The sequence below is a fragment of the Triturus cristatus genome, chromosome 6, assembly GCF_964204655.1.
Source record: "Triturus cristatus chromosome 6, aTriCri1.1, whole genome shotgun sequence".
In the NCBI taxonomy this organism is placed as follows: domain Eukaryota; kingdom Metazoa; phylum Chordata; class Amphibia; order Caudata; family Salamandridae; genus Triturus; species Triturus cristatus.
In genome coordinates, this window is record NC_140589.1 from 1,906,347,248 (window position 1) to 1,906,362,492 (window position 15,245).

Below are 15,245 nucleotides of genomic sequence, written 5' to 3' on the forward strand. Positions count from 1 at the left end.
ATCTCCTCCTGCGAGAGGCCCGTTCCCCGCTCCTCGGGAGCCGTGGCGTTCCCCTCTGGTGTGATGCTGCTTTGGTCTGGTGTGATGCTGCTTTGGTCGGAGGGTCCTGCGACCCCAGTTTCTGTCCACGACTCAAGGGCGCGCTTTAGATCATCCTTGGTACTCAGGCCGGTGGTAGCAATGCCAAGTTCTATGCAGAATTGTCTCAGTTCGCGGTGGTTGTATTCTTCTAATTTATCCATTTGGAATTTCTCGGTGGAGCTGCTATCTTTGGCTGACATCGTGTTTTTGTCGTGGGGTGAGCTACTCTCTGTACGATTACGCGTTGATTCGGATCGCGCCGCTGGCCACCAATGTTAGAAAGGGTAGACGGACCGGGAGGGTCGGCCGGGGTCAGGGGGAGAGGTCTCCGGGGAGAGCCGTCTCCAGCGATCGTACAGACAAGTAACTTCCCCCCCACAGACAGATACCACACACGGATAAGGTTCAGGGTTCTTTAAAAGCACTTCTTAAGGTACGGTTGAATGGTACAAGGAGGTCTGGACTCAGGGGTCCCCTCGATTCAAGTCTCTCAAAGTAGGGAAGGGGGTAGCGGGACAGTCTGTTTACCAGTCAGGTAGTTCGGATGAGATGATGATTAGCTCACAATCCTCGAGCTTGGTGGTTTAGGTGGTACGGGCCGCGGCAGCGCCAGCAGGTCCCGGTCGAGATGGTCGGTACACGGTCCGCAGCAGCGCCAGCAGGTCCCGGAAAGATGGTCGATGTACGGTCCGCGGCAGCGCCAGCAGGTCCCGGTGAGGATGGTCGTTACAACGGGCCGCGGCAGCGCCAGCAGGTTCCGACGAGGATGGATGTTGCAGAAGGCCGCGGCAGCGCCAGCAGGCAGGACGATGGTTCACAAGAGCGGGCTACGGCAGCGCCAGTAGTCCGTCAAGACTGAGTTCTCTCGGTGTCTCTCGACTCCAGGATACAACTGCCTTCCTGCTCCGGAGTTGCCCCAGTTATAGGGCAGGCGCCCTTTGATGTCCGGACCCTCGCACTTGGAGGTCGGAGGGCCCGGGATGAAGGTGTCCAGACACCCAGCAGGGGGTGGAGCCAGCGCCTGGGGGAGCTGGAGGCGATCGGCACCTGGCGGGGGCAGAGCTCTTGACGCTTCGTTCTCCCATTGACCTGCCAAGTGGTCCGCTCACCTCCTGGGTGGATGGTGGTGCCGGGATGTCGGGGCCGGCCAGGCCCGGGGTTAGGGTCGGGACGAGGCCACGCGGCCTCGTGGTGCAGGGCCCAAGATGGCGGCTTGAACTGGCCGGGGAAGCCGGTGGGGCTGGGCCCCGTGATGAGTAGAGGTCCGAGGGCAGAAGATCCGTCGGGAGACGGGGTACAGGTGCTTTTCGTGGAGTATGCCTGGTGGGCCGGAGCTCGGGCCCTGTCGTGCGGGGAGGGAGCAAGCCCTTTGTGTGGCCTGTCCAACAAGCATGGAGAGCCCCTGTGGTGCACACTCCTGGCCCAGGGACTGAGGGAGGGAAATGGAGAGCCCCCGTGGTGCACACTCCAGGCCAAAGGACTGAGGGAGGGGCACAGAGATCCCCCGTGGTGCACACTCTAGGCCAAGGGACTGAAGGAACTGCAAGGGACAGACGGAGGGGCATGGAGAGCCCCCGAGGTGCACACACCAGGACATCGGAATTAAGGAGGGGCATGGAGAGCCCCCGTGGTGCACACTCCTGGCCACGGGACTGAGGAAGGGGAATGGAGAGCCCTCTTGGTGCACACTCCAGGCACAGGGACTGAGTGAGGGCATGGAGAGCCCCCGAGCTGCACACTCCAGGCCAATGGACTGAGGGAGGGGCATGGAGAGCCCCCGTGGTGCACACTCCAGGCCAAGGGACTGAGTAAGGGGCGTGGAGAGTCCACGTGGTGCACACTTCAGGCCAAGGGCCTGAGGGAGGGGCGTGGAGAGCCCCCGTGGTGCACACTCCAGGCCAAGGGACTGAGGGAGGGGCATGGAGAGCCCCCACGGTGCACACTCCTGGCCAAGGGACTGAGGGATGGGCATGGAGAGCCCCCGTGGTGCACACTCCAGTCCAAGGTACTAAGGGAGGTGCATGGAGATCCCCAGTGGTGCACACTCCAGGCCAAGGGACTGAGGGAGGGGCACGGAGAGCCCCCGTGGTGTACACTCCAGGACAAGGGACTGGGGAAGGGGCACGGAGAGCCCCCGTGGAGCACACTCCAGGCCAAGGGACTGAGGGAGGGGCGTGGAGCGCCCCCGTGGTGCACACTCCAGTCCAAGGGACTGAGGGAGGGGTGTGGAGAACCTTGTGGTGCACACTCCAGGCCCAGGGACTGAGGAAGGGGCATTCAGAGCCCCGGTGGTGCACACTCCAGGCCAAGGGACTGAGGGAGGGGCATGGAGAGCCCCTGTGGTGCACACTCCAGGCCCAGGGACTGAGGGAGGGACATTCAGAGCCCCCATGGTGCACACTCCAGGCCAAGGGTCTAAGTGAGGGGCATGGATTGCCCTGTGGTGCACACTTCAGGCCAAGGGACTGATGGAGGGGCATGGAGAGCCCCGTTGTGCACACTCCAGGCCAAGGGACTGATGGAGGGGCATGGAGAGCCCCAGTGGTGCACACTCCTGGCTCAGAGACTGAGGGAGGGACATGGAGAGCCCCCGTGGTGCACTCTCCAGGCCAACAACTGAGGTAGGGGCACAGAGAGCCCCTGTGGTGCACACTCTAGGCCACGGGACTGACGAAGCTGCAAGGGATTGACGAGGGGCATGGAGAGCCCCTGTGGTGCACACTCCAGGCCCAGGGACTAAGGGAGGGGCCTGTAGAGCCCCCGTGGTGCACACTCCAGGCCAAGGGACTAAGGGAGCGGCAAGGGACTGAGGGAGGGGCATGGAGAGCCCCTGTGGTGCACACTCCAGGCCAAGGAACTTAGGTAGGGGCATGAAGAGCCATCTTGGTGCACACTCCAGGCCAAGGGAATTAGAGAGGGGCATGGAGAGCCCCCGTGGTGCACACTCCAGGCCAAGGGACTGAGGGAGGGGGATGGAGAGCCACCGAGGTGCACGCTCCAGGCACAGGGACTGAGGGAGGGGCGTGGAGAGTTCTAGTGGTGCACACTTCAGACCAAGGGACTGAGAGAGGGGCATGGAGAGCCCCCGAGCTGCACACTCCAGGCCAAGGGACTGAGGGAGCGGCGAGGGACTGAGGGAGGGGCATGGAGAGCCCCTGTGGTGCACACTTCAGACCAAGGGACTGAGGGAGGGGCATGGAGAGCCCCCATGGTGCACACTCCAGGCCAAGGGACTGAGGAAGGGGTATGGAGAGCCCCGTGGTGCACACTCCAGGCCAAGGGACTGAGGGAGGGGCACGGAGAGCCTCCGTGGTGCACACTCCAGGCCAAGGGACTGAGGTAGGGGCACGGAGAGCCCCCGTGGTGCGCACTCCAGGCCAAGGGACTGAGGGAGTGGCAAGGGACTAAGTGATGGGCATGGAGAGCCCCTGTGGTGCACACTCCAGTCCCAGGGACTGAGGGAGGGGCCTGGAGAGCCCCTGTGGTGCACACTCCAGGCCAAGGGTATGAAAGCCTCAGACATGGATCCCACTTTACTTTATAATTAATACAGTGACTCAAACTTGAGAAGCAAAATCAGAAGACAATCGCTCCAGCATTTGCAAAAAGTTCTTCTCAGTGTTTGCATCATTTGGCCATACATTCCCTCCTTTTGCTATGATCTTGAGGTCACTGCTTCCTTTGAGCACAGCATAAAGCTCCCGATATGTCCTTATATGTGCACGTTCAGCCCTTACTCCTCATTTCCGACCCCTGAACTCATCAGCTGACCTACCTGGAGCGGTGGTTGAGCAGTGGTGTAACAGCAGACAGTTTGTCTCATTCTAGCGCCTATCAAAATACCTAACAAAGCACTATTGTTGCATGCAAATAACCTTTCTTTCCATAGTATTGCATGCTCTAATTGCATGGGGTCTCACAGCGGTGTCCTCAATGTTCCTAATATCCGGCATGATATTTTTGAGATTTTCTTAACTCTTCTTTTTTTTAAGTTTAAAGTTTATTGAAGGAAAAAATTGTAGCATACAAAGGAAGTAACATCATATAGGAGAAATCACAATATAATGAATACTATAAATCTAAAACAAACAAAAACCTATTAGTGATAAAGGGAAAGGAAAGAGAGGGAGAGAGGGGATGGGGGGGAAGAAAATCCAGTAAAAATAAAAGCACTATCAGAACCTGAGATTCTATTGCATATACAAGAACTGTAGTAAATATACTGTAATCATACATTCATAAGATACAATACTGAAAAGAAAAATTAGTAATCTCAAAGTAAACAATTAGAACTAAGCTAAAAAGACAACAGAGGATTTATGGAGGTTTTCTGACTTCATCTGGAGTATTAACTATAGTGGCGGAATTAGAAGCTGTATCAGTCAGGTAAGTGGATAAAGGGAGCCATAAAAGATCTCTTTTAATAGATAAAGACAGAGGAGAAACATTACTTGTATCCAGTCTATGATGAAAACAAACAGCATTCCACCAAGCTTTGAAGGTAACTTTGTCAACTTGTTTCCAATTGGAAGTTATTAAATGAGGGGCTATGGCTAATAATAAGTCAATTAAAGAGGGATTGGGAGTTGGGTGAGCCCAAGAAGGTGATAATGAGCCTAGAAGGATGTTAGATAGGGAAAACGGAATTTGGGATTTGAAAATGTTATTAATTTGGGACCAAACTAGGAACCAGAAACGGGAGAGGGAGGGACAGTCAAAGAGCATATGTTTTAAATCAGCTGAGGTCATTTCGCATGACCAACAAGACGAAGAATAGTCTGCAGAGAAAGAAGCTAATTTTGAAGGAGTTAGAAGGAGGCGTTTGTAAACAAAATAAAGAGTCTGAGAGGTATTCGCTGCCCTAGATGTTTTATGAATTTTTAACCATAATTTATCCCAAGGTCCTTTTCCCAGGCCAATTCTGCCTTCCCCTTGGTTCTATCAGAAGAGAAAAACAAGTTCTATATAAAGAGGAAGCTGATGTATTAGTAGATAAAAAAGGAAAAAGACTGGAGCATTTGGAAGGGATCTTGGTGCTAGGCGGTAAGGAAAGAAGATATTGCGAGAGAGGTGGTAGGAGAGAATCATATTGAGATTTACATGAAGGGGTAAAGAAAATTGTAATTGAAGCTCTGAGAAGGATAGTGGAGTATTATTAGATACTAATTGTGAAATCCAAAGTAGACCTTTGAGTCTCCAAGACTTCCAATAAATAGTGCGGCCATTGATACGTAATAGATGATTATGCCAGATAGGTTGCTGATCTAACGAGGAAGAAGAGGGGTACGAGGACGGAAGAAATGGTATTAATATTTTACAGGTATGAGAAATAATTTGAGAGCGAAAAGAAGAAATAGTATTAGTAAAAGTAGCTATAAAATATTTTTCAATATTCAACCAAATAGGAGGATGAACACATTGATCTGGAGAAAGCCAACCGGAGGATTGTCTGAGAGAGAAAGCATAATGATAGGATTTAAAGTCCGGAAATTTGAGACCATCAGATTGTTTGTCAGCCTTAAGGGCGTTGAGAGCTATTCGAGGGGTCTTATTTTTCCAAAGGAATTTATTTAACAGAGAGTCAATTTTTTTTAAGTAAAAACCAGGAATATGAACTGGGATCATAGACAGAAGATAGAGAATAAACGGCGAAAGCATCATCTTAATAGAGTCCATGCGTCCCCACCAGGAAAGGAAAAGTGGATGCCATCGGTCAATAGAGATAGATACATTTTTTTGTAAGATTGTCAAAGTTTTTGTTAGAAAAGGTAGATGGACCGGGAGGGTCGGCCGGGGTCAGGAGGAGAGGTCTCCGGGGAGAGCCGTCTCCAGCGATCGTACAGACAAGTAACTTCCCCCCCACAGACCGATATCACACACGGATAAGGTTCAGTGTTCTTTATAAGCACTTATTTAAGGTACGGTTAAATGGTACAAGGAGGTCTGGACTCAGGGGTCCCCTCGATTAGAGTCTCGCAAGGTAGGGAAGGGGGTAGCGGGACAGTCTATTTACCAATCAGGTAGTTCGGATGAGATGATGATGAGCTCACAATCCTCGAGCTTGGTGGTTAGGTGGTATGGGCCGCGGCAGCGCCAGCAGGTCCCGGTGTGGATGGTCGATACAACGGGCCGCGGCAGCGCCAGCAGGTCCCCGGAAGATATACGGTCCGCGGCAGCGCCAGCAGGTCCCGGTGAGGATGGTCGTTACAACGGGCCGCGGCAGCGCCAGCAGGTCCCAGGAAGATGACTGTTGCAGAAGGCCGCGGCAGCGCCAGCAGGTCCCGGTGAGGATGGTCGTTACAACGGGCCGCGGCAGCGCCAGCAGGTCCCAGGAAGATGAAGGTTGCAGAAGGCCGCGGCAGCGCCAGCAGGCAGGACAATGGTTCACAAGAGCGGGCTACGGCAGCGCCAGTAGACCGTCAGGGTTGAGTTCACTCGGTGTCTCTCGACTCCAGGATACAACTGCCTTCCTGCTCCGGAGCTGCCTCAGTTATAGGGCTGGTGCCCTTTGATGTCCGGACCCTCGCACTTGGAGGTCGGAGGGTCCGGGATGAAGGTGTCCAGACACCCAGCAGGGGGTGGAGCCAGTGCCTGGGGGAGCTGGGGGCGATCGGCACCTGGCGGGGGAGAGCCCTTGACACTTCGTTCTCCCATTGACCTGCCAAGTGGTCCGCTCACCTCCTGGGTGGATGGTGGTGCCGGGATGTCGGGGCCGGCCAGGCCCGGGGTTAGGGTCGAGGGGAGGCCATGCGGCCGCGTGGTGCAGGGCCCAAGATGGCGGCTTGACCCGGCCGGGAAAGCCGGTGGGGCTGGACCCCGTGATGAGTAGGGGTCCGAGGGCAGAGGGTCCGTCGGGAGACGGAGTACAGGTGCTTGTTGCGGGGATATGCCAGGTGGGCCGGAGTTCGGGCCCTGTCGAGCGGGGAGGGAGCAAGCCGTCTGTGAGGCCTGTCCAACATGCGTCCCCCCCAGCTGAAGGCGGGGAGAGTCACCCATCTCCTTGGGGACTCTCTTCGTCGAGGCGGAAAAAGCGGGACAGGCCATCTGCGTTGGCGTGGTCTTGGCCTGGTCGGTGCTCCACGGTGAAGTCCATTCCCTGCAGGGAAATGGACCAGCGCAAGAGTTTTGGGTTCTCCCCCCGCATCTGCATCAGCCATTGCAGGGGTCGATGGTCGGTTTGTACCCGGAAGTGGGTACCGAAGAGATAGGGTCGGAGCTTTTTGAGGGCCCACACTACTGCAAATGCCTCCCTCTCGATGGTGCTCCAACGCTGTTCTCGGGCCAGGAGACGTCGACTGATGAAGGCCACCGGCTGGTCATGACCTTCGGGGTTCAACTGAGAGAGGACGGCCCCGATGCCGTGGTCGGAGGCGTCGGTCTGCACCACAAATTCCCGACTGTAATCGGGGGCCTGGAGCACCGGGGCGGTGCACAGGGCGGCCTTCAGCTCCTCGAAGGCCGCTTGACAATCAGGAGTCCAGTTGACCCGCTTCGGCTGGTTCTTGGATGTGAGACCCGTGAGGGGCCCCACGATGCTGCCGTAGTCCTTCACGAACCGCCGGTAGTAGCCGGTGAGCCCCAAGAAGGCTCGGACCTCGGTCTGGGTGACGGGGGGCTGCCAGGACTGGATGGCAGCAATCTTAAGTTGTAGTGGGGCCACCAGCCCGCTCCCCACTTGGTGCCCAAGGTAGGTCACAGACCCTTGGCCAATCTGGCACTTGCCGGCCTTAATGGTGAGGCCGGCCCGCTGGAGGGCTTGTAGGACCTCTTGGAGGTGACGGAGGTGGTCGGACCAGTGGCGGCTGTATACAGCGATATCGTCCAGGTAGGCAGCGCTGAATTCTTCAAGCCCTGCCAAGACCTGGTTCACAAGGCGTTGGAACGTGGCGGGGGCATTCTTCATGCCAAAGGGCATGACCTTAAATTGATAGTGGCCATCGGGGGTAGAGAAGGCTGACCGTTCCTGAGCCCTGGGTGTGAGGCCGATCTGCCAGTAGCCCGCCGTTAGGTCGAAGATACTAAGGTAGCGGGCGGCCCCCAGCCGGTCGATCAGCTCGTCTGCTCGGGGGATGGGATGAGCGTCGGTCCGGGTGACAGCGTTCAAGCCCCGGTAGTCAACGCAGAATCTCAGTTCAGGGGCGGAGCCGGGGGCAGCGGCCTTGGGAACTAATACGACCGGACTGGCCCAGGGACTGTCCGAGGGCTCGATGACCCCGATCGTGAGCATCTTGGCCACTTCCTCCTGTATGCAGGCCCGTACCCGATCTGGTACGCGGTAGGCCCGGTGCCGGACAGGGGGACTGTCCCCGGTGTCTACGTCGTGCAAACACCAGGGGGTGACCCCGGGGGTGAGGGAGAACAGGGCAGCGAACTGCAGCAGGAGGTTCCGGCAGTCCTGGCGTTGCTCCGAAGTGAGGGCGTCAGAGAGCCGGACCCCGTCCACGGAGCCGTCCTTCTCCTGAGTCTTCAGGAGATCCGGGAGGGGCTCGGAGTCTTCTTCTGTGCCACTGTCTGTAGCCATCAAGAGGCTTAGTTCGGAGCGCACAAAGTGCGGCTTGAGCCGGTTGGTGTGGAGGACCCGAAGGGGGTTCCGGGAGGACCCCATGTCGATGAGGTAAGTGACGGGGCTTTTGCGCTCGACCACTTTGAAGGGCCCCGTCCACTTATCTTGCAGGGCACATGGTTCGGTGGGGGACATCACCCATACTTGCTGCCCAGGCTCGAATTCAACGGAGGAGGCATTGTGATCATACCACCTCTTCATGTCCTCCTGGCTGGCCTCGAGGTTCGCCTTGGCCATCTCCCTGAAGCGCCGGGTCTGGTTTCGTAAGGCCAGGATGTATTTGAAGACGTCTGGAGGGGTCGTTAGGGGGGCCATCTCCCAACCCTCCTTGACTAGGCTGAGGGGCCCTCGCACAGGGTGTCCGTATAGGAGTTCAAAGGGGCTAAAACCGAGGGACTTCTGGGGAACTTCCCGGTAGGCGAAGAGGAGGCACGGGAGCAGTACATCCCACTGGCGACGGAGAGGCTCTTCCAATCCCCCAATCATCCCTTTGAGAGTGCGGTTAAAACGCTCCACTAGTCCGTTCCCTTGGGGGTGATAGGGGGTCGTGAATCTGTAGGTGACCCCGCATTGTTGCCAGAGGGACTTCATGTATTTTGATATGAAATTCGTGCCTCGGTCGCTGACGACTTCTCGGGGGAAGCCTACCCGGGAGAAGATCCCCATCAGGGCCCGGCCAACCACTGGAGCGGTCACTGTCCGTAGGGGCACCGCCTCGGGGTAGCGGGTGGCATGGTCCACTAGTACCAAGATGAACCTGTGTCCTTGTGCCGTGCGGGGGTCCAGAGGTCCCACAATGTCTATCCCCACCCTCTCGAACGGGGTGGTGACCACCGGGAAGGGTTGTAGAGGGGCCTTCAGCTTCCGGCCACTCTTCCCGCAGGCTTGGCATGTGGGGCACGATCGGCAGTGGTTCAGGACGTCATTCCTCATTTTCGGCCAAAAAAAGTGGGTCACCAGGCGACTGTACGTTTTGTCCTGGCCCAGGTGTCCAGCCAGGGGGACTTCGTGGGCTAGGTTGAGCAGAAAGTCTCGGAAGCGGAGCGGTACCACCAGAACTCGACCGGCCCCCAGCTCGGCGATTCTTTGCTCGCTGTAGAGCAGGTCGTTATCCCAGTAGACCCAGTGGGTTCCGGTGGTGTCCCCGGCGGTTTGGGTGCTGGCTTGTTGGCGGAGTCCCTCGAGGGAGGGACAGGTCTTTTGTTCCTGGCGGAACTGTTCTTGGGTGGGCCCCCCTTCTTGCCGCCACTGAGCCAGATCCGGAAGGTCCTGGTGTTGCGCGTCTTCTTCGGTAGTCGGGTCCGGGAGGTCGGACTCGCCGTTGTCCTCTACGGGGGCAACCGGGGGCGGAGGTGCTGGCCATTCGGTTTCTTCTGATCGGGGGGCGGCACGGGCGGCCATGGATCGGGTGGTTATGCAGGCCCAGTCCGGGAGGCCCAGCATCCCCAAGTGCTCTCTTCTCTCGACGGTGGCCCACGGGGAACTCTCGAGGTCATTCCCCAGGAGGCAGTCCACGGGGGCATCGTCCCGGACCGTCACCTTCAGTAGGCCGGAGACCCCTCCCCATTCAAACGGGACGCAGGCCATCTTACACATGCTCTCAGAGTTATCTGCCGAGCGGACGGGGCAGAGAATGTTCGGCAGGATCTGCTCGGGCTTCACCAGGTGACAGCGGACGGCCGTCACGCTGGCGCCGGTGTCACGCAAGGCCTCGGCTCTCTGTCCATTAATGGTCACCCACTGACCGTATTTTCTGGTGTTGGCGGGTAGGGGAGCCCGCGGAACCATGTCCCTTCCCCCTAAGCACGCCAGGACCATGGCGGCCGGTTCCCACCCTTGCTGGTCCGGCTCATACTCCTCGGGTCCCTCCGAGGATTGCTCTTCCCCCAGGGCAGCGGCAGCTACCTGGCGGGGCTTGGGTGGTTGGTTTAGCGGGCAGTTCGGATCGTTGGCGTAGTGGCCTAGTCGCTGGCACCGGTGGCATGTGACGTTGGCTCGGTACCCAGGCCGCAACGGGGGGTTGCCCCGGCCGGCCGGAGGCGGGGTGCTGGCCACGGGTGTTGCTGGTAAGGCGTCTCTCCCTCGCCCCTGGCCCCCTCCTCCTCCCCGAGGACGGTGCTGGCCTTGGTTGCTTCTGTTCTGGTCGTGTGGCCCTTTCCGGCCCACTCGGGTGCTTTCCCACCGGTCAGCTTCGGCGGCGAGCTGCCGGGGGTCAGTCAGCTTACTGTCGAGTAGGTGCTGCCTGAGCTCGACGAAACAGTTGTTTGACAGGTGCTCCCATACCATAAGGTTGAAGAGTTGTTCGTAGGTGGTGACCTGATTTCCCTTGATCCAACCCTCGAAGGCCCGGCTGAAATAGTTCACGTATTCCACCCAAGTTGTACCTGGGATCCGGGTGCAATCTCTGAACCTCTGGCGGTACATCTCGGGCGTGAGGCCGTAGCGGGTGAGGAGGGCAGCCTTCATGTGGTCGTAGGACGACATTTGGTGATCGGGGAGCTGCAGCAGGGCATCGCGACCCTCGTTGATGAATCTCCCCCAAAGTCCGGCTCCCCAATCACTCCGGTCGATCCGGTGGGAGGTCATTGCGATCTCATAGGCTTTAAACCACTGTTGTATGTCGTCTTCTCGGACATACTCGCGGACCACATCCTTGGGGATGTGAACTTTTTTCTCAATAGGCCCCGGGGTGTGTGGTCGCTCAGGCACCCCCAGTTCCTTATTCTGTTTGCGCAGTTCTATTTCCGCCAGTCGGCGCTCGTGCTCGAGCGTTATTTTTTTCTCTTCCAGCTCTCTTTGTCTCTGCTTTTCTTCTCGTTCCTCTCGAAGCCGCATATGCTCGAGGTTGATTTTCTGTTCAGCTAACTTGAGTTCCCCATCCATCTTGAGTCGTGCCATCTCTAATTCGTGTAATCTGACTCTGTCTCTTTCTCGTATCTCCTCCTGTGAGAGGCCCGTTCCCCGCTCCTCGGGAGCCGTGGCGTTCCCCTCTGGTGTGATGCTGTTTTGGTCTGGTGTGACGCTTCTTTGGTCGGAGGGTCCTGCGACCCCAGTTTCTGTCCATGACTCAAGAGCGCGCTTTAGATCATCCTTGGTACTCAGGCCGGTGGTAGCAATGCCAAGTTCTATGCAAAATTGTCTCAGTTCGCGGTGGTTGTATTCTTCTAATTTCTCCATTTGGAACTTCTCGGTGGAGCTGCTATCTTTGGTCGACATCGTGCTTTGTCGTGGGGTGAGCTACTCTCTGTACGATTACGCGTTGATTCGGATCGCGCCGCTGGCCACCAATGTTAGAAAAGGTAGATGGACCGGGAGGGTCGGCCGGGGTCAGGAGGAGAGGTCTCCGGGGAGAGCCGTCTCCAGCGATCGTACAGACAAGTAACTTCCCCCCCACAGACCGATATCACACACGGATAAGGTTCAGTGTTCTTTATAAGCACTTATTTAAGGTACGGTTAAATGGTACAAGGAGGTCTGGACTCAGGGGTCCCCTCGATTAGAGTCTCGCAAGGTAGGGAAGGGGGTAGCGGGACAGTCTATTTACCAATCAGGTAGTTCGGATGAGATGATGATGAGCTCACAATCCTCGAGCTTGGTGGTTAGGTGGTATGGGCCGCGGCAGCGCCAGCAGGTCCCGGTGTGGATGGTCGATACAACGGGCCGCGGCAGCGCCAGCAGGTCCCCGGAAGATATACGGTCCGCGGCAGCGCCAGCAGGTCCCGGTGAGGATGGTCGTTACAACGGGCCGCGGCAGCGCCAGCAGGTCCCAGGAAGATGACTGTTGCAGAAGGCCGCGGCAGCGCCAGCAGGTCCCGGTGAGGATGGTCGTTACAACGGGCCGCGGCAGCGCCAGCAGGTCCCAGGAAGATGAAGGTTGCAGAAGGCCGCGGCAGCGCCAGCAGGCAGGACGATGGTTCACAAGAGCGGGCTACGGCAGCGCCAGTAGACCGTCAGGGTTGAGTTCACTCGGTGTCTCTCGACTCCAGGATACAACTGCCTTCCTGCTCCGGAGCTGCCTCAGTTATAGGGCTGGTGCCCTTTGATGTCCGGACCCTCGCACTTGGAGGTCGGAGGGTCCGGGATGAAGGTGTCCAGACACCCAGCAGGGGGTGGAGCCAGTGCCTGGGGGAGCTGGGGGCGATCGGCACCTGGCGGGGGAGAGCCCTTGACACTTCGTTCTCCCATTGACCTGCCAAGTGGTCCGCTCACCTCCTGGGTGGATGGTGGTGCCGGGATGTCGGGGCCGGCCAGGCCCGGGGTTATGGTCGAGGGGAGGCCATGCGGCCGCGTGGTGCAGGGCCCAAGATGGCGGCTTGACCCGGCCGGGAAAGCCGGTGGGGCTGGACCCCGTGATGAGTAGGGGTCCGAGGGCAGAGGGTCCGTCGGGAGACGGAGTACAGGTGCTTGTTGCGGGGATATGCCAGGTGGGCCGGAGTTCGGGCCCTGTCGAGCGGGGAGGGAGCAAGCCGTCTGTGAGGCCTGTCCAACAGTTTTCTTTTAAGGTTTCTGGCATGGTAGGAGAGAACCATGGACCTAAATATTTTATTTTAGAGGTTTTCCAGGAGAAGCCCGTGGAGATAAAATCCTGTTTCAGACAAAGAACATTTAATGGAAGAACCTCACATTTGTCCGAGTTAAGGCGATATCCGGAGAGTTGAGAAAAGGTATCAACTTGAGAAAGAAAGGCTGGAAGAGAGGTAGAAGGATTTGAGCAGTATAGAAGGATGTCATCAGCATAAACAGACATTTTAACATGAGTAGTGGCAAGAATAAAACCAGTGATTCTATAAACTAACCTAACTTTTGTTAAGAAGGGTTCTAATGCAATTATAAATAGAAGAGGAGATAAAGGGCAACCTTGACGAACACCTCTGAAAAGAGGAAAATATTCAGAGGTTTTCCCATTAACAAAAATAGAGGCTTTAGGGCCAGAATAAAGTAAAGAAATAAGAGAAATCAAATTAGTAGGAAACCCGATCCATCGAAGTGTGTGAAACATAAAATCCCAGCCAATCCTGTCAAATGCCTTTTCAGCATCCAATGCTATCGCAGCAATGGGGTAGTCGTGAGAAGAGGCCTTACTTAAAATGTTAAAGAAAACTCTGGAATTGTCTGAAGACAAACGACCTTCGATAAATCCTGATTGTTCTGGGCCAAAAAGGTTCGGCAGAATGGGATCAATACTAAGAGCAAGAATTTTGGCAAAGATCTTATAGTCTAAATTAACTAGGGAGATTGGGCGATAGTTCTTACAAAAAGCGGGATCTTTGTTCTCCTTGGGAATTAAACAAATCACGGCTTCTTGAAAAGATCCTGAAGAGGAACAATCCTTGAAAAAAGATTTATAATAAAAGATGGGGAAATAATAAGGGCGCAAAGTGAGCATAAAATTCAATAGTAAACCCATCAAGACCAGGTGCTTTACCTCTTTTCAGTACGGATACAGCATGATTAATCTCAGCTAATGTGATGTCCGCTTCTAATAAGGAAAAATCAGTATCATGTGGGGGAGGGGAATTTATTGATTGGCAGAAAGAGGAAAGGGCATCTGAAGTTGGTTGGTGTTCTGGTGTGTACAAATTTTTGTAAAATGAAACAAATTCATTTAGAATATCATTATCTTTAAATAGAAAATCTCCTGCATTATTATGTATGGATTCTATTTTAGTCCGTTCACGACGGATTTTTAAATAATTTGCAAGAAGTTTGCCCATCTTATTCTGGCCGCCATAATAACGGGCACTACTTTTTAAGAGATAAGAGGATGCGGCTTCTGTAGTAGATCTATTAAAAGAGATTTTTGCTTCAATAAGATTTTTTAACGAAGCTTCAGAATTAGAGCGATAATAACAATATTCAAGTTGTTTAATCTTGGCTAATAACTGATAATTTTTGGCTTCAAAAAATTTTTTTTTTGTGAAACATAATTTATAATAAATCCTCTGTCTGCAGCTTTGAAAGAATCCCAAATCATTACAGAAGAAGAGTCCGGAGTGGATTTAATAGAAAAGAATTCAGAAGCAAAAGAGCTGAATTGGCCTGTGAAATTAGGGTCTGATAAAAATGTGCTATTAAAACTTCATCTACCGGCATTAGAAGATAAGGGCAGCAGATCAAAATCTACAAAAAACTGGAGCATGGTCTGATATAAGGATAGAACCAATTTCAGCATGAGAAACAAGTTGAGATAAAGGTTTACTGAAAAAGAGATAATCTATTCTAGATTGTGAATTGTGGGGAGGAGAATAGAAAGTAAACTCTTGTAAATCTGGATTACAAAGTCTCCAGATGTCAGTTAAAGCATTATGACGTATGGCAGAGGTGAATTGTGAGTGCATCTTGGTATTGGAGAATTTTACAGATGAGTGTCTATCTAGTATAGGGTCTAGAACCTAGTTACAGTCACCTCCAAAGATAACATAATTGTCATCTAAGAGAAGAAGTTTGTCAGATATCTGAGTCCAAAACGTGTTATCAACATTAACAGGTGAATAAACATTAAATAAAACTAAGGGTATTTGATCAATAAGTAATTTAACAATTACCCAACGACCATCAGAATCATTTTCCTGATGTACAATTGAAAACTGATGTTTTTTAT

At 54.8% G+C, this 15,245-nt stretch overlaps 1 protein-coding gene across 5 annotated transcripts in view; it reads right to left on the reverse strand.

The window, feature by feature from the left end:
* The window catches only part of LOC146822404 (uncharacterized), a 251,096-nt gene that overhangs the window by 112,286 nt on the left and 123,565 nt on the right, over window positions 1-15,245 (reverse strand). The window lies entirely within an intron of this gene.